Here is a 21,921-nt window from a genome sequence, read left to right as displayed (position 1 = left end):
TTTTTTCCTTAAAAAGTGAGTTTGAGGATTCGTACTTTGCAGTGAGTTTAATTTTCACTCGTGCCTTGACTTTAGCCACCAATCATATAACCTCCTTCTAGTTAAGTCTACTTGCTTAAAGTCTATTTTGCCCTCCCGGTCCCTAAACCCCACTGCTTTGAAAAATTCTGTGCCATCATCCTGAACTATAGAGTGAAGCCCTTTACAGAACATTATCAAGTGTTCGGCAGTTTCTTCTTCCTCTCCACACGCACTGCATACTTTGTCTACCTCTTCGTATTTGGCCCGATATATCTTAATTCGCAGTACTCCCGTCCTTGCCTCAAACAGTAGAGAACTACCCCGAGTATTATCATAGATCCTTTCCTTGGCAATTTCCTGCTTAAAAGTTTGATAGATTTCTAGTGCGGACTTCTTAATCATGCCCATTTTCCACATGTCAGTCTCCGTTTCCTTCGCTTTCTTCTTAACCGATAGTTCTTTTTGGTTTGGCCATCTGCTGTTTTCTAAGTATTTACCAGTCAAATTCCTGGTTCGCTTCCTCAATTTGTATCGACATTCTTTATGCACAAGTAGCTGAAAACCTTCCTAGCCCAACGCTCCTCCTTCATTTCTCTCAATCGCTTCTCAAATTTTATCTTGCTGCTAGCTTTCCTGCCCTCAAATGATGTCCATCCCATATCACCTTGTACTCCCTGATTTGCTGTATTCCCGTGGGCTCCTAAAGCAAGCCTACCTATTCCACGTTGCTTAATTTCTAATCTTGCTTGAACTTCTGATCTCATGCACAAGACCGCATTGCCGAACGTCAGCCCAGGAACCATGACCCCTTTCCATATTACTCTCACAACATCATACCTATTGTAATTCCACAGTGCCCTATTTTTCATCACTGCTGCATTCCTGTTACCTTTAGTCGTCACGCGTATTTCGTGTTCCCTCAGGTACTCGGTCCCATTGCTTATCCATACGCCCAGATATTTGTATTTATGTTATCTCTAGCGTGACGTCCTGTATCCTAAGCTCACTACCTTCGTTGTCATTGAAAATCATGACTGCTGATTTTTCCTTACTGAATCTAAAATCTAACCTATCTCCCTCATTACCGCAGATGTCCATCAATCTCTGCAAATCTTCCTTGTTTTAGGCCATTAGCACTATATCATCTGCGTACATTAATGCTGGTAGTGCCTGATCAATAGGTTTTCCTTGTTTGACTAAAGAAAGGTTGAAGCCCAGCCCACTTCCCTCTAATTTTGCCTCTAATCCTTGTAGGTACATCATGAATAATAAGGGTGACAGGGGGCACCCCTGCCTAAACCCCCGTTTTACCTCTGCAGGCTTGGATACCTGTTTTTCCCACTTTATAACTAACTTATTACCTTTATAGATACTCTTTAAAAGATTAGTGACTACATGTTCCACGCCTAGTGTGTCCAGTATTCCCCACAATTCCTCTTGAACCACGCTATCGTACGCCCCCTTGATATTCAAGAATGCTAGCCACAGGGGCCTGTGTTCCTTTTCTGCTATTTCAATGCACTGCGTCAGTGAGAACAGATTGTCTTCCAACCTCCTGTGTTTCCGAAACCCATTCTGCAGTTCCCCCAACACCCCCTCATCTTCTATCCATGCCTGCAGTCTTTCCTTTATAATCTGCATCGCCAGCCTGTAGACCACTGATGTCACTGTTATAGGAGGGTAGTTGTTTATGTCAGCTTTGTCCCCCTTTCCTTTATAGATTATGCTCATCCTGCTAAGTTTCCATCCATCGAGAACTTCACCATCGATTATTATTTTCCTCACTGCCTCTCTCAAAGCCTGCTTAGACTTCGGACCTAATGTCTTTATCAGCCTAATTGGATTGCCATCTGGGCCTGTTGATGTACTACTAGGAACCCTTTTCTCAGCCCTTTGCCACTCTCGTTGTGAAAATGGAGCCATTGCACCACTTGATTCGTCCTTGTCTGTTGTGGTACCTAAAGTACTTCTTTGTTGGAATTTTTCTGTCACCTTTGCTCTTATGTATTCAGTAGCTTCGTCCCCTTCTAGCCTGGCACCTTGGGCTGTAGTTATAAAACTCTGCTCTAGGCTCGTCTCATTTCTTAGGGAGTTTAGATGGTTCCAAAAGTTCGCAGCTGCCTTTCTATCTTTTTTATGTACTTCTGCCAGCCACTGAGCTCCCTTTCTTCTAATCTTGTCATTGATTAGAAGGGATGCAGCCCTTCTACAGCTTAGAAAGGTTTCCCATTTTCTTTCAACATCATCTGTCGGTTCACCCCGCTGCTTAGCATGTCGGCCCTAGAGGCTTCCTGACGTTTTGCTATGACTCTCTTGACTTCCTCATCCCACCAACTTTTGGGTTTGTGTCTTCTTTTCCGGGGTGACTTGTTACGCGTCTTAGCAAGCTCTAGTTTAAAGAGTCTAATTAGATTCGTGTATGTCCACACTGTCTTATTATCCTTCGTGATTACTTTCTCAATTTGTTTAGTGGCTATTTCAATTTGCCTTTCTGAATAAAAATTTTCCTGTAGTTGCTCATCTTGTCTCCTTCCCACTTTCACTGCTCTTCCAAAACTTAGCTTGATACGTTTGTGATCACTACCCAGACTTCTGGAGCCACCTTCATCTATGTGCATTCCCCTGAGCTTATCATACATCCTATGTGACATCAGTGCATAATCTATCGTCGACTGCAGCCTTCCTACCTCCCATGTTATTTGCCCTTCACACTTCTCGGTACTGTTGCAAATGATCAAATCAAGCCTTTCACACATATCCATGATCATTTTACCTGTCGGGTCGGTATACCCATCTATATCTTCTATGTGCGCATTCATGTCTCCTAGTATAATTATCTCGCACTCTCTTCCTAACTCCTGAATGTCCTTTGATATACACTCTACCATTGCCTGGTTTTCCTCTCTGGCCTTTGCTCCCGTCCACAAGTACACGAAACCAAGGAGTGTCATTTGACCTGCCACTTTCCCTTTTAGCCATAAATGTTCCTTGCACTCCTGCTTGACCCTTTGCCAGTCTGTACTTTTATGAATGAATGCCCCAATACCATCCCCCTTTCTGCTGCCTTCTGTTCTATTACAATATTCCCACGCGTAGTCCGGATTGTTCGGAGGTTGTTCCATGTCCCTGAGATGTGTTTCTACAAAACCGTATACCATCGGCCTCTCTTCCCTTAGCTGTTCTTCTATCTCTTCCCACTTCAGCCTGTTCCTACCACCCTGCATGTTAATATACCCTATGTCAGAATGGGCTCGGCGCTCGTGGCTACGTCTATTTATGCCTCGGACTCTACCTATTTTAGACATTGGTGCCACTTTGGAATCGTATCTGTCCATAACACCTGTCGAAGAGTCTCCCTGGTTGTTTTCCTCGTTACTAGCTATCCTGCACCCCGAAGGGCTCGCTTGCCCCCCAAAAAAGCTACTGCGCGTCCTGCAAGTCACCAACCCACCTCATGACCTAGTCGCCCATCGAAGTGAATTCTGTCTCGTTGAAAACCACCCCACCTATGCACCTCTCTGTTTATTTCCACCACCTCAAAGCCTTTCTCTCGACTCATCCGCCATATCTCTTGGTTTGCGTTGACAACCGCTCTTTGCAGGTTGCTATCACGCACCGGTACCTCCGGTATTGTGCATATCACTACCTGTACCTTAGGAGAAGTGGCACGCATGTCATCAACGCCTTTCGCCAGTGTGGCTGCTAGTCCTGCTGTATCTTCATTTAAGACATCGTTTAAACCGCCTGAAATTATCACGAGGTTTCGTCTATCAGCTGTAGTTTTGAGTTTTGCGCTCGCTTGCCTCATGACTGCTTCAAGCTTGCGTCCTGGGAATTCCCCTACTGCAACCCTCTTGTCACCTCTTAACCTCTCTTTTATGGCTTCTGTGCATCAATTTAAATTCGAGTCCCCAGTGATTATCACATGCTGTGACTTTTCAGCTGGAGCGTCCTGCACCTGGGGGCTACTTGCACCTGTGACGCCGGCTGCTTTGTCCCCTCCCAGCCCCACCACTACCTCGCTGAAGCTGGGCCTTGCGACAGTTGATCCAGCTAAACCTGTTTTTTTCCAAACTTGCTTGTTCTTCCTTCTCCACCGTTCTGGTTGCCGGTTCTCTACTGTTCTCTGCGTAGGCCGCTTCTTTGTTCAGCTTCGCTAGTGCTTCCTCGGTGGACTTCAGTCTTTCTCCCATTGCCCTCGTTTTCTTTTGCTCTGTCGCCAACGCAGTCTCGAGCTCATCGATTCTCACCAGCAGTTCACTTTGGGCGACCATCATTTTCTCCATTTTTTTCCTCGACCTCGCATTGCCTACACTTCGCGTCAGCCTCTTCTCCATCCGCTTCTACGCTTGAGTCCACTTTCAAACCCACTCCACATCCTGAACACTTTACAGTCTTTTTAACCATGTCATTCTGACACCAATTGTCCCTATACTCGATAATTACTAAACTCGAGCCGTGCACTACGAAAAAAAAGAAAGTCTAAGCTCTACTACAAAAATTTGCGTGTTCAATGTACGCGCACCTCCCCCACGGGGTGGCAAAAGAAAAAAACAACAACAAAAATTTCAAGCACACACACCCGCACTAACTAATAAATACCTGGTGACTGGCCCCCGAAAAAGCCGTACCATAAAATTAGTGCTACGAAGATTTGAACCGCTGCCTTATAATTATAAAGACAAGCTCAAAACATGCAAAAACACTTAACGAGGCGAGCGCCGTCTAGTGTACACTTCGCGTACTACGACGGCCAGCTACGGCACACAAGCCGTAGTTGTCTGCCGTATAGTTGTCCGTCTTAAGGAGCTTCACCCCTATAAAACAGATGAACCGATGGCAGTACAGGCAATCACAAATATGTCCCGTATTGGCTATTTAGCGACAGAGTAGATACATCGCGACCATTTTCTGTGTGTAATTGAGCTAGAACAATCAAAAACAGCCAAGTAAAAGGTGAAAACCACGAACACGACTGACCTAACGTATGCTGATGCATTCTCTGATACAGTTAACTGTAATTACCAACAAATAGGCTTCTTATAGGACTGGAGGCTGCCCCGCCGCGGTGGTCTAGTGGCTAAGGTACTCGGCTGCTGACCCGCAGGTCGCGGGTTTGATTCCCGGCTGCGGCGGCTGTATTTCCGATGAAAGCGGAAATGTTGTAGGCCCGTGTACTCAGATTTGCGTGCACGTTAAAGAACCCCCGGTGGTCAAAATTTCCGGAGCCCTCCACTACGGCGTCTCTCATAATCAAATGGTGGTTTTGGGACGTTAAACCCCACAAATCAATCAGCACTGGAGGCTGCGTTAACAATATTGTATCAGAGGATGGGCTATTTGTTCCAATGTGTAACGGATAGTGCACAGCGCCCCTTCCTTTGCAGAACAGTTGTCGCCTTTAATTATATACGGAGGAGAATGTCCAACAATACGTGAGGTATACGGCATGTACGGAGTTAGGGTGTAGAGACAAATAAACCACTTTCAAGTTCTAGAGACCCTGTATATATGCGCATAAGTCAATTATGTTTGTTCATATCCGTGCTCTTAGGGTATAGCCAGGCTTCTCATACAGAGAAATTTGGACTGTTTTCTGAAGTAGGATATAGTAACAGCATGAACTTGGGAAGCATAAGAGATAAGGAAGGCAGGGAGTACAACATTATAATAATAAGTTTAGTTGCTAGTGATTGGACATTCTGGTCCGCAAGAACATCGACCCTTGCCGCCGTCTGTGTTCAGTCGACAAGGGCCCGTTGTTGCAGTTGGGTCAGAGCTGGACAGGGTCGCCTCCCACTCCACTATTGTGGAGCTATGGTTGACCGGTGCGTTGTGATTCTTCTGGCAGTCCCAGGCCATGCGAATTAAGGTCTTCGTCTGGGGGCATAATTCGTATAGCGGATTGTGAAGACCGGCACAAATGCGGACCTTCTTTCAAGGTCGTTTTCTCACAGGAACATTGTTTTTGAGAGCGAAGCCTTAGAAGGTTGTTGGAGCGCCGTGTTGTGGTCGGGAGCCTGCGGAGAAACACGAGGTTTTCCCCAAATCCTCGTTATTAGTGGCGCATTTCGTGATTCATATTGCAAGATAGTGTTAGGTAGTATCGCACACGTGCTTATGACTCCCAAATGAGAACCGCAGCTGGGAACGAAATCCGAGTCTTCCCATTACGCCTACGAGGCTATGCTTCGTTGTCACCACCTTGTGTATACGTGCTTATCGGGTAAGTCTTGCACCGCAGCGACCATTCACTCCCATGAGAATGAATGCTGCCAATCCTCTTCTATCGCAGCTGTCGGGTAGCCCACCTGCGACATGTTTTCTCGTCTACGCTCATTTCATTTTTGCCATTTATACTTGTTTATTGAAAATAGGTACACTATTCAAGTGGTTTCATAGTCGGTTGCCTTCTTAAGATTGTGAAAGAAATGGAAAAAAGTTCAAGTCCCCCATCTCAGCTTTTCTAGATAAGAGAATTGTCTGTATGTTTGCTATATTTTCAGCCACACTGCATCCTGCTTTTGTTTCATACCTTCACCTAAATTAACCCCCATTTTAAGATGAAACAATTTTTACTTCTTTAATCTATCCTTTCATTATTTTCATAAACACTATTTTCTTTTTTGACTCGCTTGAGCTTCTTCTAAAAACTTAGATTGTTTATTTCTACCGTGTCATTCTCAAGCTTGTTTTCCGGTTTCTCTTCGGTCATTTCTGGTGCTGCGAGTTTCTGCCTGCGCACTTTCTTGATCCTCTTGCAGTGGAAAGGGAAAGTGAGCTGTTACACCAGTGCTGCCTGCCCCAGGTTGTAACATTGTAGCCCTGCTAGGAAAACCGTGACTGCGCACGCTAGGAAAAAAAAAACTAGGCGCAATGCACTCTCCACAGAGCTTCACCTCGGGAGTGTAACTCCCCGAGGAAGGATTTACGACGGAGTCCAGGCCGACGATTTTGGCTGGGGATATAGTCGCACATCCGGTGTCTTCATACGTGCCTCGAAGAGAGATCCGCTTTTATTCCCAGCACGATGTTCTAAGTACTAATCCTGCTGAGAACGTAATGCCGAGTTGTGTCCGCTCTGTCTTACGGCCTTTCTGAAATAAAGACCCGCAAAATATGCAAAAAAATGTTTTCTGAGTAGATTTAGAGTTTTTTTTTTATAAATATATGTGCACTACCTTAAGAAACCAAAAACTATTGAACGCAAGCAAAAGCTTGCGTATTCTGACCTAAACAAATTGGAAGTACGTAGTTTTAATAGACTTTTTTGCAAACTCCTCACCAAAGTAAAAGAAAAACAGCAGAACAGGTAAGCATGGGCCTCATTAGGGATCTTCGTCGTTAGTGATATACTGTGCCTGGAAACAATTTTTATTTAAACCAAACCAATTGTGGATTTCGTTTTTTCCCTCATTGGACAACAACATATAAAAAATCTGAAATAAATTTCAGTGGTTTAACGTCCATGTTTTTCTCGATTCACGTAGAATCACACAAGAATGTTTTCGTTTTGAAATCAATCATGATTCATGAGCAACTATTTGCCTAAAGTAAGCTATGAACGGATGTCAAGGCAGGCACTGCATCGGGCTCGGCTCAGGCGAATACGTGGAGCAGTCGCACTCGCGCTGAGAACGCTTGCGAAACATTCGTTTCGGAATCTCGTTCCCTTCTCCCCAACTAGTCCACAATAAGTTTCAGCACGCCACTAACCCGACTGGGTCAACGGCATTCAGGTGCGTAAAGATTTGTTTACCGGCTCTATATTGCCCGATACACTCCAACAAATTAGGACACTTGAGATGTCTGCCCTTAGGTACGTCACCTTCAATATAAACTTTCAGGGTCTCAAATAAACCTTGCGACTTGGAACATAAGAACGCGCATGTCAGTCGCTAGCCGGTCCGAACGAAGTCTGCAATTAACTGTCGATAAACGAGGCATATTGTAGTCATCTATTTGTAGGACCACATTAATTAGTCCCCAAATATGCAATCACATAATCAGCGTCCGAGAGCAAAGACGTGTGGCAGACTGTGGGTATTTTTTTTTACAGCGAAAGCCGTTACGAGACCATAACAAGGGCTGTTTTTAGGCACCGTAGTTGTCCGCCGCTGTCGGTGTCCGTAGCCGCTATCATGCTAAATACGCAAAAAAAAAGTAAGAAAGATGTCCAAGATGGAATGACGTTTGAACTGGGGACCCCTCCATGATAGCCCGGTATTCCACCACAAAGCCAAGCAGCTACTAGAAACTCATTCGCAAAACGATCCTCTGCTGGCGTTATGTCAGGAAAGTATCACGTAAACCTATGTTATTGTAGTATCGTGCGGCGGTCGCCGCACGAAACTACACAGGGCACGGCGCTGAAGCGCCAGCGGAAACGAGGTACGCAGCAGCCGGTAGTCAAGCAGGAGCTCTTGTTATGTTAAAATGACGAAATAACAACCAGGCGTTACGCAATGTGAATAACCTAACTAAGCGTCACACAATACAAATTTCGGAACGAGTATGCCGTCGAACGCTTGCAACTCATTACAAAGGCCTCTGCTATAAATCTTCATTGTCATCAACATCCTCCTACATCAACAAAGTGTCCATAATGCCTTGCAAATGCGTAGTGCGTAACTCGCTTCTCTGCAGAATGACGCCTAATGGCGTGCTGGGTGCTTCCCAACATGAAAAAAAAAATTATTTAAGGCGTATATAGTGGTTACCTTTCGAGCGTATTTGTATTAGCAGTTCCAAGAGAGTGTACAACATGTTCTAGAACTTCTATTCTTCCAACTTTTGCTGTGACTGTGCCGCGCTTTCCACGCAGGCCTGGCGTTTCTTTAACAGTGCAAAACATGCGTCAGAGAAAGACTCAAACAACACAGCGCTCACGCTCTCTAAAACTCCCCCGACTGTGCCGCTTCGCCTAAGTTATCAGCTACAAGGCTGCGTATGAATTTTCCGCCCAGGAGGCAGGAAGGGGCCGACAGAAGCACACTGATACAATAACCATTTTAATGGCATGATTTGGCCGCAAAAGAGACACACACAAGAAAAGGAAAAGGAACACTCAAACGACAAGCACAGGCGGCCTGTGCCGCCTGTGCTTGTCGTTTGAGTGTTCCTTTTCCTTTTCTTGTGTGTGTCTCTTTTGCGGCCAAATCATGCCATTAAGTAAATACCAACTAGGCCAACAATCAGTATTATCACAATAACCATTCCGTCGCACTCCTCAGCCTGCTACGCCAAACTTCGTCAAATTCATTATGCTACTTGTACACAATAGGCGAAGCGCGATTAACCTCACCCACATTAGACACGCACCCCGCGCCGCTTTACGCTGATAACATGAGAACCCCGCATATGTTTCGCATAATGAACACCTTGTATAAAAACTTTTGCGGGCCGCTAACTGGCATCACATAGTTACAAACGGGAAAGAAGGTACAAATAAATAAAGTAGAGGGTCTGAGTCTACAAATAATAATATTGATGCTTTACGTCCTAGAACCACCGTACGAGTATGAGTGACGCCGCAGTGGAGGGCTCCGAAAATTTGAACCGCCTGGGTTTGTTCTTAACGCGCACTTTAATTTAAGCTTACACCCCTTTATAGGATTTGCCTCCATCAAAGTGAGGCCGACGTAGCCGGGACTCAATCCTGCGGCCTTCGGTTCAGCAGTGCAGCACCCTGAACAGTAGACCACCATGGAAACTAAGGTCTGAATCTGGGTTAATCACTACGTGCATGCGTATTGCAACCTAGCTGCACAGGTGTGCTTCCCTCAATTATCTTCAAGTTGAATTTTTCCCTCTCGTTTGTACTAATAGCATATATGTTATTTCGTATGAAGAGCATAGTTTGCATGAAGTTTTTACTTAGAAGTCTCCCCCGCCCCGCCGCGGTGGTCTAGTGGCTGCTGACCCATGGCTGCTGACACGGCTGCTGACCCGTAGGTCGCGGGATCGAATCCCGGCTGCGGCGGCTGCATTTCCGGTGAAGGCGGAAATGTTGTAGGCCCGTGTGCTCAGATTTGGACGCACGTTAAAGTACCCCAGGTGGTCGAAATTTCCGGAGCCCTTCACTACGGCATCTCTCATAATCATATGGTGGTTTTGGGAGGTTAAACCCCTTATATAAATCATTAGCAGTCTCCCCCCCCCCCCAAGCCCCCAGTAATATTCTTTGAACTATATAGAGAGTTCAAACAAAAATTTTGTGAACTACCCTCCCAAATGCGACTGGTCGTCACTGAGCGCTGAGAAGAAAGCTCGGGCCCAAAACGATCCCTATCAAAAATTATTCTTCGACACATACGTCTCGTTTCGAGTAATTTCGTATGAATACGCTTGAGACGTATTTCTCATGTGTGTTTCCTACGCCACCCATGTCGTCGTGTTCATGTCTCTTTTGTATGTGTGTGCTTGTTTTAATGGCGGCCGACTTCCATACAATCGTATGAACACTAGCATCGTATGTGTTCTCGTATGATAATACGTGATCATTGGATATGTGTCACACGTGGCATGTGAGATTATTTGATAGGGAAGTGAAGTGCTGCCGTCGTATTTGAAATGCCGTTACCCTCGAATGCAAGCCAGTAAATTATTTCACTGCCATAAAGTAAGCTGCTATCTTCATCGCACCGACATGGGCCACAGAGCGATAACTCTGAAAGAAAAAGAATTACAGTGCATAATATTCTTTCCTTTGTTTTTATTCATTTTACGCGATGCCGAAAGTGTTTCTGGAGTATGTTTCTTGCTTCTTTTTCGTTAAAAATAATCAACAATTATAGCATTACTTTCCTTTGCTGCCCATAATATACAGGTATATACTTTCTAAGCATATCGTTTTGTGTGCTTGTGTGTTAAATGTGCGCCGGTGTTGCATATGAAGTGCAGAAATGTCTTGTGGAACCTCTTCTCATATCCAGTGGTCATAACTGGTTGTGCCACTGTAGCCAAGACCTGCTTACCGGAGGTGACGGGAACGTTCCGACAGTGTAACCCTTGGCATGTCCGTATAATATGTTATGCACCTGCTTGCATCGCTGGAATAGAAAAGTACAGATACGTAGCACCCAGTGGTAAATGCGATCAGTTCCCCGTTCAGGTGACAGTTGGTGTAGCCCCTTCCCAAAGCCTCCTAAACGTGACTCCTGGTAATTGGTATGCGGGGTTTAACGTCCCGAAACCACCATACGACCATGAGAGACGCTGTAGTGGATGGCTCTGGAAATTTCGACCACCTGGAGTGTAAACATGACTCCGTCCACCCAGTAAGGTGAAGGGAGAGAGAGAGAGAGAGAGAGAGAGAGAAGAGAGAGAGAGAGAGAGAGAGAGAGAGAGAGAGAGAGAGAGAGAGAGAGAGAGAGAGAGAGAGAGAGAGAGAGAGAGAGAGAGAGAGAGAGAGAGAGAGAGAGAGAGGAGATACACGGTGGGACGGGAGCGCTTGTGTACCGCCGAAGTGTATTTTTACGAGCATGGAGTCAGTTTAGAGATTGAGGTGGAAGGGGAATAGACGGAAGATCTGTATTAGGAGTGCAGTGCGCCTGCTGGTGAGCAGCAAAGTTGTGAGCGTTCGCAGCATTGACTTGAGTCCAGTGTATCCTGGCGCAAGTAAGCTGTATCACGATTCGTGGTGGTGTCACCTCGAAGGCTTCCACCGCATAATGAACTTTCTTGAGCTGCTGAATAGCCGCCAAAGAATCGAGGAATGTGTCATGTTACTCGATTGTACGCAGTTAGAAGTTTCATCCGAACAGTGAGTCTCAGACAGCTCAATGTTTCACTGCTAGAACACTGGCTTTCCTAGATATATGAGTAATATGACGCTGCTGACTACTGACGAAATTGTGCGTTGTACTCAGAAATTATGTCATGCCGTCTTGTAAGATAGCAGCGTCCGTATAGACTTTGCAGGCCTTAAAGCATGGCGTTTCGATGGTAGAGCGTTCGTCAGTAATACCAAATGCCTCGCTTAGTCGACAAATAGTTGGCTCAGTAGATGTGATGGTGGTGAATTCCCAGAGTCATTGTATTGGAACGATTGTTAATGCGATATCTGCGCTGAAAGCGAGCTTTAAACACAGAAACAACTGAAACAAGCTGTTTTTCTTTAATTCCATGGTATGAACCGTATGAACGACCCAGAATAAACGCAACATCGCTACATACATAAAATCTCGAGCGGGGCCATTTCGTGCCGCTGCATGTCCTGCATAAATTAACTAATTCTGGCGCACATTCGTGATTGTGTACTATTTTATGCTGTCGCAAAAGTTGGTACGACGAACGAACATATATCTTCATGCGCATATCCTCAAGCTTGGAAAGCGAGACGCATAGTAGGAGGCGAGGCCATTACAGTCGGCTCGTTCGTATATAGAGCGAGCCGTTTCATTTTTTTATGGTTGGTTCTCACTCTTAAAGGTCATCTACGTTTTTTTTCAGTCCTCGCTTTTTTTTTTTCAACAAAAACGACCAGACTGTCTATATATGTTAGACGTTACACATATTAAAATGTGTATTAAACAAGGTCATCTTCGTTTTTTTCAGTCCTCGCTTTTTTTTCAACAAAAACGACCAGGCTGTCTTTATATGTTAGACGTTACACATATTAAAATGTTAAAAGGTAAACCATTTCACCCGCACCCTAACAGCGTCGTTATCTGGACACATTGGGCGTTAAACACGTTAAAACTTTAATGGTTTAACTGCTTTACCTGCACCCTAACTGCGCTGTATGGGGAGATTTTAGGCGTTAAACACATTACAACGTTAAAAGGTAAACTGCTTAACCTGCACGCTAACAGTGCTGTTATCTCGATATGTTAGGCGTTAAATACTTTATAATGCTAGAAGGTCAACTGTTTAACCTGCACGCTAACATCACTGTTATCTGTAAATGTTAGGCGCTAAACACGTTAAAATCTTAAAAAGGTTAACCGTTTAACCTGCTCCCCAACAGCACCGTCATCCCCGACCATAATGTCAGAATGGAGCGAAGGAGCTCTCTCTTGGTAAAGTTATCGTTGTCATTGTTTTGAAAGAAAGGAAGACCTTGTTTGAAGAACCGAAAATTTTTGTCGGGGTAGGTAATGGCGCCTACGTGCTGCTCTGTATAAGTAAATGAGAAATCCGAAAACGGGGAGTTAGGGAGCGCTGGAGCTGACGTTTCGACAAGCGGACTTATCTTTTTCAAGGCTCCAACTGATTTCCTTACTGCTTGTGTGTGTGTGTGTGTGTGTGTGTGTGTGTGTGTGTGTGTGTGTGTGTGTGTGTGTGTGTGTGTGTGTGTGTGTGTGTGTGTGTGTGTGTGTGTGTGTGCGTGCGTGCGTGCGTGCGTGCGTGCGTGCGTGCCCCTCAACACCTTTCCTCAAATTTATACAAAGGACAAAGGATATAAGAGATAGGGGGGCAACATAGAAAAGGTGAGGTAAAAGCAATGGGGGACAGTTAAAGGCCGCATCCGTGAGTCAGATGGAAAAAAGTATTTCGTAAAAAAAAAGTCACAGCTTCGCCGCGAAGGCGAAGCAATGAACGCGATAGCAACAAATTCGAAAGCCACGCGCAGAATGGCAAGCATATCGAAACGTGCCCAGCGTTTCTTACGCACAAATTACGCAGAAAACGTACTGACAGGTACAGATGAATGCGAATAAGCGTCTGAGTTGTTACTTCGCTGTGTCTGAAAAGCGCGCTTTTTTTTCGCGAACGGAGGCTGTGCAACAATTGCAGTGACCTTTGTGCGCGCGGTAACTACATCAGAATCGTTCCGATGAAACCCAGAGGCTAGCCAAGACATACTATTTTCCCCACTGCAAGATAAGGGCGCGCGATCGAGCGTACACACCCTGATTATCTACGCGGGCCAAAGTACGCGTGAGAGATGAAAGCTCTCGTTCTCGTTCACACTTACAATCAGGTGTGAAGAGAAGAGAAAGAATATAAGAAAATATATTATCGTGACCTGTGTTAGTAAAACTCTATGGTTGTTATGTAAGGCACTGTGCAGATTATCAATTATGTTGTTGTCCTTGAGGAACATGAACACAAATTTCAAGGTTTGATGATTACTCAGAAGAAGGCATGTGTTAGAATAACGTCGCGAGATATAGAGGTAGTTGGGAAGTTTAGCACTATCTCCTTTGAAAAAAAAAAAACAGACTTTGTACAAGACTGCACTACCTACATTGCTTCTGAATGTGTGAAGCGTTTTTTTTTTATATTCAGTGTTTATGGTGTTGTTTTCCTAAATAACATCATTAATCTACAAAAATCTACAAAAAAAACTGTGAACCACTCTTTTTAATTTTTGCTAACCTACTAACTTTGTTTCTGTTTCGCATCAGCAAAAAAAACAAAGAAAGAAGAAATGAGAGGTGCTCGCGCTTTGTAAACACACTGGAAACGATCATCTATGGTAGCTTCAACTTTTCATCCGTTTCACACTTTCCCTCATAGCATCTTCTCCTACGAAAAACTCTTTGAAAGGCAAAGCCCGCTTTACAAGCGAAGACGTCGCCTTGTTTGCCAACGTGTTTCGTCTATAGACGGTCGTCTATGCGGAACCGTCTACTCACTTCTTTTGAGACGGCGAAAAACAAGGTGCCTTTCGTAAACGGTCGAGCAAGATTGTTTTTTTTTTTCGTATATGCTTCCATCAACCAAGATCCAAGTGTAAGCTTCAAAAAAGCTCGGATACGGCCGGACGCCTTTCTTTCGCACGAACAAGGTTCGGAAACGATTCTAAGGGATCCGTCCTAGTTTCTGCTTTCAGCGACAGTAGTTGGTTAAAAAAGTGGGCGATATAAAGGCATTAGATCGATACTCACCGTAGATGTATGACGTGCTCGATTGTGATTTTTTATAGGAATAGCTTGAAAGCCGAAAATGAAGGTTCACCTTGAAAGGAAAAAAAACAACAACACCGCTCTAAAATACCTACACGTATATATTTTGCTTGTGAGTGTGTTTCTGTCTAATCATATAGGTAAAGGCTAAAGGCTAGGATGTAGACCTCTTTAGATCATGTTGTTTGTCTTCGTACTTGCTAGCTTGCTTTTTTTCGTTTGTTTGTTTGTTTGTTGCACCACCAATCACCAGCCTTTGCTGGTTATGGTAACACACACGCAGTGGATGAGTCGATCTAATCAAGAAATAACGAGGGAGAAAAAAATATTATTCCATCAGCTTCTAAATGCCGTAGTTTGTGTTGTTTAACCACAAATTTATTTTTATTTATACAATAAAAACATCATTAGGTGTAGGGCACTGTTGAGCACCTAAAAATTTCCTTACGTCACAGCTAGTAAACGCAAGCACTGAACACGACACAAGTCTTCATTTGTTGTGCGCCTTCGTTAAGAGGAACCAGAGCTTCCTATTTGCTTAAAAGAAACGCATTCGCCTAATGCTTGTCTCGCAAAAAAAAAAAACAAAGAAAAAACACGTACTATAACAGTGTCCTCACGTAGCGCTGCGCGAAGTGCTCCGTACAAGCCTCCTTCAAGCGCGGTTCTCAAGGATGATCGTTGATAAGCCTCCTGACTACCACTCATGTCCGCCTTGACGGAAGAGCGCGGCGATGAAGTCCATTGCTGCTGTCTGGCTGAAAGCAGCGCTGTGCCTTGGCGTCCGTTGAATCTTTAATTACGAACGCTTCCGCAAGAGCCGTCGCCACTCGGGCAGCTTAAGCCGGAAGGAAACGGTGGCGGGAAAGCGAAACGGCAAGAAAGGTGGTTCGGGTATGAACGACCGTTGGAGAGGGGTTGTAACAGTCGTCAAGGAAGCGTGTTGGAAAGAAAAAAAAACACCGGAAGAGGGGAGAAGGCTGTGTAATGTCGGTGGAGCCGGAGAACTCGTTTTCCTTTACCACAAGACGCCGTGCTTTTGCGCTTGCCTCACATTCTACCACTGAGCTCGCACCTCGATCCCCACTTTTTTATATATATAGGTCCGGGAGTCATGTTCCGGGACACTGAAGCACGCATATATACGACACCCGATGTACGTGTCATCGGATGCCCGTACGTTCCTTCCAATTCTTCTGCGTCACGACCATTTCTGCTGCTCTTTTATGCGCAAACATACAGATACCGAAGAGATGAGCGAAATTGTGAGAGACCTGGATATAGGGGGCGACGGATAGCCACCAACGAGAGGGGAGCGATGCCTGCTTCGTTTTTATTGTGAAGGAAGTCGGCAACGAAAAACCGAACCTGATGCATCTCTTATTTGACCACTCGTGTCATTTTATTTTGTTGTTGTCGTCGTCGTCGTCGTCGTCGTCATTGTTGTTGATGTTGTTGTCGTCGTCGTCGTCGTCGTCGTCGTCGTCGTCGTCGTCGTCGTTGTTGTTGTTGTTGTTGTTGTTGTTGTTGTTGTTGTTGTTGTTGTTGTTGTTGTTGTTGTTGTTGTTGTTGTTGTTGTTGTTGTTTCATCCGCTGATTCAGGCTGCCCTCAACTTCGACGTGCGCACGCTATCTTTGCCGAAGCTCCCAATGAGTTTAAACTGCTGGACAAGGCGATCGCTTATTTACACAATTTACCAAATTAATCAAGATGTGGTCCAGATTTACATGTTAGTCCTACAGATTTAATGATCCACTTATGACGAAGCGCTAAAGCATGGGTAATCATCATCAGGAGAAACAGTACCAAAAACGTGTGCAGCTGCTCAGGTGCGCATGTTGTGTACGGGCGGGCACTTCGCCAATTCGCTAAAGGGAGAATTATGTCGTCGTGAACACTTCGTATCTGTGCTCGCAGCAGGTATTCTAGGGTACTTTGAAACGGCCAATGGTGCACGAACATTTTTTTTTCTTGCAGCATGATTATAGGTGAAGTTCAGGGGCCCCGATTACGCTGGCACGTTTTACTCTTGAACGTAGAGCTCAAGCTTCCTCAATTTTTTTTATTGATTGATTTGATTGATTTGTAGGGTTTAACGTCCCAAAACCACCATTTGATTATGAGAGACGCCGTAGTGGAGGGCTCCGGAAATTTTGACCACCTGGGGTTCTTTAACGTGCACCCAAATCTGAGTACACGGGCCTACAACATTTCCGCCTCCATCGGAAATGCAGCCGCCGCAGCCGGGAATCGAACCCGCGATCTGCGGGTTCATTCCCGGCTGCGGCGGCTCAATTTTTTTAAGGAAACGATGAGAAGGTACACTGCGTTAATCGATTATCCGATATCAAGAAATGAAAAAAGATGAGCAAGCATATTAAAACTAAATCAGGCAGAGGAAATAATTCCTGCAACTGTGCACACATACCAAATCCGGATACGTTCAAGTGATGTTGAGAAGGAGAGAGAGATTTATTATGAGAGAAAAGTTGAGAGGTTGGCCTTAATCAATTTCTCACTTACTATTTAATCTTATTTAAGGAAAGAGGGTGCAGATAGAAGGTGTTAATGATGACGAGGATGAAGGTGATGATGGATCAAAACTTTGAATGCCAAAAAGTTATTTAGTCTTTTTTGGAACTCTATCTCACGCAAACACTTGTTATGCGTTTTGAAAATATTGCGCTCATGACGACATTAAGTAAAAAAGACAAAATAATTAAAGTAATCATAAACAAATACTAAAGTTTGAATAGATTGAAGGGATGTTGGCTTGATCATGTGCTTCCTCTTAGATGGGTCTATACTGTGACTTTTGGACAGGTCTCGAGAAACAAGACCTTCCGCAGATGTCTCGCCCCCATTTGCCAAACCGTCAGTGTGCGGATACGATAAAAACAAAGCGACCAGGAGCCATGAACAGGTCCCGTTCCATTCACCAGGGAGAGCCCCGCGGTGTGACTCACTCAGCTACTGGCACGACGAGAGCAAAGGTAGCCGGACAATTATCGCGCAGGGTATCAAGGACCTACAACTGAAGCTCTGTGGTAAGAGGAAGCGCTAATAAACGGCCGTGGAACATCTCAATTGTGCCGACTTTGCGCACGACTACCGGCACAAATAAAATGAAACAAACTAGGCAGAGAAAAAGAACCCAGGAAAAAAGATATCAGAGTGGCCGGACAAAAAAAGAATGTGACAAGAATAAAGTAAAATCAATATTTTCGAGATAGAAAAAATCAAAGAAGAGCAAAGTTGCTTTAGTTTTTCTCAATAATAATTAATACAATATTAGAAGAAAAAAATTGCCCACTGAGCTTTATCTCAACTTCCACTGGTTGATGTCAGCTTTGCCACCACACTGCTTGATGTCAGCTTTGCCACCTCAAGGATGACAACTAAAAAAAAAAAACTGGCGAGGAAAGAATCATGCAGGAAAGTGTATTTCAGCTCCAATAACGTGAAACCTCGGGACGGTTAAAGCATGCAGGGGTTTCGCCAAGCCTGAAACCAGGCATATAGAAGAGGGTGTTTCCGTTTCACTGACGTCATCGGAAAATTGCGTCATATCCAGAAGGATAACATTTTAGAGCGACAACTGTTACGAGATCACAACAAGAACCTATTCTGGCACCCGAGTTGTCCGGCGCCGGTGTCCGTAACCACTATCGTGCGAAGTAAGAAAAAAGAACTAAATAAATAAAAGATGCCAAGAATAGAATGGGGACCAAAACCGGCACCTCTGCCTGGTAGCACCGTACTCTACCACTGAGCTACGTCGAGTTTTTTTTTTTTTCAGTTCTGGCAACAGAGAAAACAAACGGCCTACGCTAGTGCTTGGAACTTCTTTGCAGAACGACCCATGTCGAATAAGGAATTGTGTTAACGCGTGTTCTATACCGTTTTAGAACAGTGAAGTAACAGCCGGGCGTCACACGACGCGAATTGCGCAACGAGTGGGTAGTTGAATGCTCCATCTCATTACGAAAGCCTCGCGCGTAATTTTTCATCGTTGTCAGCCACAGCGTACACAATGTGAACATATGGCTTACAAGTATGTAGCGGGTACCACACCTACGCAAAGAAAGACGAATGATGGCATAGACTACACAGAAATTCTGATAATTTATGGCGTAGTGCATACCATGTAATTGTGCTTTTAGCAGTTCCCCAGGAGCGTTTAAAAAAAAAAGCTCTAGAAAGGCTGCTCTTTTAGCTTTCACTGTGACTGTGCTGCAAGTTGCGAGCAGGCCTGGCACTTTTCGTTTTTGTAGAGTTGATTAATATAGAGTTTGATCTCCTTATTTAGGCATATTTTGTATTTAGAAGGAAAGTAGACTCTTTGAATTGACTAGGAAATGTCCTTGTATTCATCCTAATTTTTTTGTATTCTCCGTAAAAATGTGTGAAACTGGTGATGTGCTCTTGAAGCCAAAAAAGAAAAGGCACCACGTCAGTGCACTGGAGCCTCCTGCACGAATTTTCGAAGGACACAAATCTTTTCTCACGTCTGTACAGCCACACTTAGGGTTATTAAGATATCGACCAAGGCGCAATACCTAGTAGTATTCCCATCTCCACTATCCTCGATCTTGATTATAACTTCTTCCAATTACTTATCACGTGCAAAGACATTTATTTTCTTTGACGTTCGCGCAAATGTACTTAAGTGGACTGCGAATCTCGTGTTACAATGTTTTCGCAGTAACCTATTTCACTACAGAACTACTACAACTGAAGCTAATGTTTATCAAGTAGAGGGATAGATTGGCGAGATCCAAGAGCATAGCTGCTGAATTGGGGCAAAGGAAAATAGTTAATCGAGGAAAAGAAAGGTTTCACGAAGAGAAGTCGGAGGAGCTTATGCGACAGCGAAGCTGCAGCGGCAAGTAGATCGATAGGGAGAATGCGTGGGAGTCCTAATTTGTGAGAAACTCCTAATCCGGCATCCAGACCGCGGGGGCGGCGGTGACCAACGAGAGGCGCGATCTTAGCCACCGCTGGCCACATCCGCAACAGCGCCATCGATCCACTTTCCGCAACACTGCTCCACTGATGAAAGTGGCGGAAATTTTCGGCTTTTTTTTTAAGGCGGAGCGAAATATGTATAAGAAAAACAGCTGGGGATTTGGGAGTGAAAGAAAGAAAACGAAAGAAAGAAAGAACGAAAAACTGAAGCTGAGAGAACGAAAGAGAGAAAATGAGAGAGAGAGATAAAGAGAGAAAGAAGGAAGGAACAAAGAAGAAAGAAAAAAAAGAAAAAAAGGAAAAGGAAAGAAGGAAGAAAGAAGGAAGAAAGAAGGAAAGAAAGAAAATAAGAAAAAGAAAAAAGGAAGGAAGGAAAGAAACAGTGAGCACAACGCTTCATGAACGCTTCTTAACGCATCGTGAACGTTAAAGCAGACTCAAAAACGGGTCAGAAGGGTAAACCGACGACACGCTATAAAAAGCAAACGTTGACCTCAGCGAAGCAACTCCCGCGCCCACGCGCGCCTACGTGCGCTTCCCGCGACAGTTTTGTAGCAGTCTTCTCATTGAACAGCTCAGTTCACTTCTTACCCCATGACAATAAATCTGCTGGCCATTTCCTTTTTTCCAACATGTCGGTGTCGGATTGAGTTTACAAGATATATATATATATATATATATATATATATATATATATATATATATATATATAAAAGGGAAAGATGTGTATACCTATGGGGTCGTTTGTCCGTGTTTCAACACACTATTAATGAGATCTAACAGACAGTAATGCCAAGGAATGTACAGGGAAAGTTATTAGAACCAATGGAATGTAAATAAGAAGAAAGAAAAGTGGATGAAAAAATAGCCACCCATGAGCAGGAATCGAACCTACGATTCGAAGCGTTATTCGAAGGTCGTAGGTTCGATTCCTGCTCCCGGCTGGCTATTTTTTCATCCACTTTTCTTTCTTCTTATTTACATTCCATTGGTTCTAATAACTTCCCCTGTACATTCCTTGGCATTACTGTCTGTTATATCTCATTAATATTGTGTTAAAACACGGACAAACGAGCCCTTGGGTAAACACTTCTTTCCCTTATTTCATTAAACGAGGGTCTCGTACTGGCAGACTTAGTGTATTTAGGTTGTATAAGAGGAAGACTTAATCAGCTGCCCGCTCATAATAAGTTCACGTGCTACGTGACGCCAAACATGCGTATAAAAGAGTGGTTTCACACTCGTCGCTTGGCTTATAGATGGCGCTGATTGTCACTCCTACTTCTAAATTCACATATAAACCCAAAAAAGTGGATGGAGGGAAGGTCGCTGTGGTAGCTCAGTGGATATAGCATCGAACACGTTATTCGAAGGTCGTAGGTTCGATTCCTGCTCACGGCTGGCTATTTTTTCATCCACTTTTCTTTCTTCTTATTTACATTCCATTGGTTCTAATAACTTCCCCTGTACATTCCTTGGCATTACTGTCTGTTAGATGTCATATATATATATATATATATATATATATATATATATATATATATATATATATATATATATATATATATATATATATATATATATATATATATATATATAGCTCTCACCACTGTGTCCTTTTTTGTTTATTTATTTTTAACTGCCAGGCTCTTTCACCATTCAAAACACTTAGCATAAATTGAAGGAACTTGCAGTAGCTCGTTTCCGACTTCATGTTTTTTTAGCATTTAGTTTTTTTTATTTATGACAAAAAGAGTGACACATTAAGATGACAGAAAATATTATTTTTTGTCATTTTAATGTGTCACTGATACTTAATTTTTTTTATAGTGATGAGCTTGCTTATTCGCCTGCCATGTTAAACTTTCCTATGTTTATTTTTTAGCGCATGTTCATTACCCTGCCGCGGTGGTGTAGTAGCTAAGGTACTGGGCTGCTGAACCGCAGGTCACGGGATCGAACTCTTGATGCAGCGGTGCATTTACGATGGAGGCGAAAATGATGTATACGCCCGTGTGGTCAGATTTGGGTGCACGTTAAAGAACCCCAGGTGGTCGAAATTTCCGGAGTCCTCCA

The 21,921-nt window shown here is 44.0% G+C and overlaps 1 protein-coding gene across 6 annotated transcripts in view; it reads left to right on the top strand.

Annotated features, from left to right (window-relative positions):
• The window catches only part of LOC142817734 (uncharacterized), a 71,596-nt gene that overhangs the window by 26,757 nt on the left and 22,918 nt on the right, over positions 1 to 21,921 (top strand). For 2 of the 6 annotated variants that reach the window (XR_012895331.1, XR_012895327.1), the window contains one exon: positions 17,701 to 17,924. The exons of 3 other annotated variants lie outside the window; for them this stretch is intronic. The gene's annotated coding sequence lies outside the window, so the exon portion shown is untranslated. The remainder of the gene's footprint in view (positions 1 to 17,700; positions 17,925 to 21,921) is intronic. One more of the 6 variants, XR_012895328.1, reaches the window with a different exon arrangement.

The sequence above is a fragment of the Rhipicephalus microplus genome, chromosome 5 (genome assembly GCF_043290135.1).
Source record: "Rhipicephalus microplus isolate Deutch F79 chromosome 5, USDA_Rmic, whole genome shotgun sequence".
In the NCBI taxonomy this organism is placed as follows: Eukaryota; Metazoa; Arthropoda; class Arachnida; order Ixodida; family Ixodidae; genus Rhipicephalus; species Rhipicephalus microplus.
The sequence above is the reverse complement of the archived record's forward strand: the minus strand, read 5'-3'. Positions and strand labels throughout refer to the sequence as shown.